Source organism: Bidens hawaiensis, unplaced genomic scaffold (genome assembly GCF_021521415.1).
Source record: "Bidens hawaiensis isolate Kalapana, Puna unplaced genomic scaffold, B.hawaiensis_p1.1 tig00008655_1, whole genome shotgun sequence".
Lineage (NCBI taxonomy): Eukaryota > Viridiplantae > Streptophyta > Magnoliopsida > Asterales > Asteraceae > Bidens > Bidens hawaiensis.
This window is the reverse complement of record NW_027491625.1, coordinates 93,758-96,824: the sequence shown is the minus strand read 5'-3', so window position 1 is coordinate 96,824 and position 3,067 is coordinate 93,758. Positions and strand designations below refer to the sequence as shown.

At 35.1% G+C, this 3,067-nt stretch overlaps 1 pseudogene; it reads right to left on the bottom strand.

The window, feature by feature from the left end:
• Window positions 1–1,336: 1,336 nt before the first annotated feature.
• On the bottom strand, window positions 1,337–2,444 carry LOC143529704 (acyl-CoA--sterol O-acyltransferase 1 pseudogene; annotated as a pseudogene).
• Window positions 2,445–3,067: the final 623 nt, after the last annotated feature.

The following is a 3,067-nucleotide window of genomic DNA, read 5'->3' as shown; positions in this document are numbered from 1 at the left end:
AAAAACAAATAAAATAATAATAATAATAATAATAATAATAATAATAATAATAAAACCAAAAAGATATTGAAAGAAAGTTTCCACATGACAAAAAAAAGTTTTTTTTTTTCAAAAAATCTTTTAGATGTGGGAGGGAACTTACACACTCCTTTTGCCAATTGCCTTTCCTAAACACTAACAAACATATCAACAACCAATATACTACATCATCATAATTGGTAAAGTAATAAGATGATTTATATAAAAATAAAAATAAACTAATAAAATATTAAAAAAATCTTTTGTGCCACCAAACTTCTTAAATATACTAATTAGATAATTCCAATCCGCTTCGATAATGTTCTTTTTAGCTTTCGACTTTGTTATTCTTTTCTACGATTGTTTTTTAGTGAATGTAATCATTTTCTTTTTATTGTTGTTTTGATTGGCGTTAAAACTTTCATATGTTCACGGATTTGTGTGTTTATTTTTTCACAAACCCGAGGCAATACACAAACTATAAAAAATTAAAAACTCGTTTTCTTTAAAAATGTTGACATTCAAAGTCAATTACGCAATATGTAGTCATCAACCACGTTTGTTGTTGCTTCTCAAACTTTAAATAAATGCTATTTAAGTTTACATTAATTAATATTTGATAAATATGTTTTAGTTATTACGAGCTTTAAATTTCAAACGTTTGTAGATGCATCTTTTTTAAACAAAACCAGATTATGTTCATTAATTTGTAGATTTACTTTAAGAAAAGGCAAAAGTAACGATGTTATGCTCTCCGACTTTATAACATGATTGATAACGGTAGAGTAATAAATTTTACTTTAATACTTTACTTTCTAATTTATATATTTTAATAATGAAACTGCCAAAAAAAAAAAGAATATATATCATCGAAACGTATTAGGCTAGTTTAGTGCAATATAGTCTGTTGGTTAATTAAAGCGTTACGTCAGTTACATATAGACACTGTGTCTAAACTAACGCATCCGTCAACTCACGTGTTGTTTAACTAGACATTAAATAAAAGAATAAAACAAAAAAATAAGTGTGATCGGTTATTTAGGGATAACCTTATTATTTCCTTGTTAAATGCCTTATTATCGTGTTAAGTAACCCACTATAACGCCAGCCACGACTTTAACAAACTGACACGTCATAGCCGCCTAGCCAACGTTAAAGCCTAGCCTCTTTGACGACCCATAACTTTTTTTTTTGCGACGTGATGCGTGACGCCCTTAAAAATCTTGATGATATATTGCTACCAACTACCAAGTTGAATTAACATTTTTTTCAAATAAAAAAATAATAAAAATAAAATACACCGGCCAAATGAAAATTACCAACCTACCCTCCAATCTTTGAACATTTAGGCATTTAGCTTAAAATGTAAGGACAAGAAACGTCATTTGGGACAACAAACCTTCCACGAGCCACAAGTTCCAAAAACGCCACAAATTCTTTACACGATCGAACCTCCGTATCGCACCTCAAAAACGGCGGAAAAAATAACCAAAAACTAGTCGCAACCACCACTCCAAGCGCCAGCGGACCCAAAACAATCTTAGGCAGCCGAAACCTCCCACCAACCATCCTCTTCACCACCACCTCTATTCCCGGCAACACCCCGTGAATCACGAAAAACAACGTGACTTCCCACGTGGGCGTCAACCGCCCCATATAATAAAAAATCAACTCTTGCATCAACCCAGACACAATAAACGTGGCCATGACAGCTGGCAACGGGGCCACTTTTTTATTAAAATATTTACCCAAAACTGTTCTGATGGGAACGTACACCGTAGGGTGTAGGATACCTGTCACCATCAGATTCCATCTTTTCCCCCAAAAATCCTGTAGCGATGTAGCCAGGTAGGGCTCGTCGAACTGCAGCTCGAGCTCGAATCCCGTCACAGTTCGAGCCGCGTACGCGACGAGCGCTAACCCTACATCCAACACCACATATATATGAACACAAAACAAAGTCATTTTAACAAGCGGGTTAAAACGCTCGCCGTATTCATAACTTTTCAGTAACAACACAAACACGAGAACTTTTAATGAGTAATTCCTCAACGATTTTGTTACAAATTGCTTGCTTGTTATTTTGACCGGGACACATGCTGTAAGTACGAATTTGGTTAATGGGAGTGGTGGGTTGGAGTACAACGGGCCTTTGTTAAAGGCGAATAATATCACTTTGAATGTCCCGAGCCATGTGAGGAAAAAACTGTGGTCCCGGTTAAATGCACGGTGGTGAGCAGAAGCGGAAGGTAGAGGAATATGCAGATGACTGGGATGAAGGCGCATAAGCGAGTTGTACCTGGTGCAGTGAAGGTGTGATAATGTGACAATAGATTATGGAGATGATGGCTGTTGCCTATACTAGTATTCAGTTATTAATATCTCCCTCCATTGGTGCAGATCTGAGAATGTGATGGTTTTGGTAGTTTTATACTTTTATATGAATATATGAGTTTGTTAAATGTCACATTTAGAAAAATATTTATTTTTTTTATATGATTGTCGGGTGTATAATAATATATGGTCATCTGCACAACACCGCATCTAAGATTTTTTTTAACTTTTTATATGTTTTCTAATTATGTTTTAATATTCTGTGAACGTATTTGGATTGTTTTCATTGGTTTGGTTTAATATTATGTGAGATATTGTAATCTACTTTTTATGATGTAAAGTCGTTGGGAAAAAATAAATGCTCTTCCTAATATATGCTGTAGCGGTAGAGAGTATGTGTTTTTCAATGGAGATCCAAGTTTAAATATCACTTAACAATTTGTGGGGACATGTGTGGCTTAATGAAAGAAGACTGAGATCTTTGTGATCTACGGTTCGATCCTGAGGGCGGCCGTGTTTTACCACCAATGGGCCTTCAGGCCGGTGGATTTTCCCTGGAACTGGAGATAACTTGGCTCCGTACGGTTGGGATGAGCCAGTTGGCGGTGGCCTTTTGTCATTGGATCCTAACAAAATATCTAGACATTCTATGTTTATTGACTGTTAAAAAAATAGTTGGAAAATACGTGGCTCCTTTAATTTGACTTGACTAAAA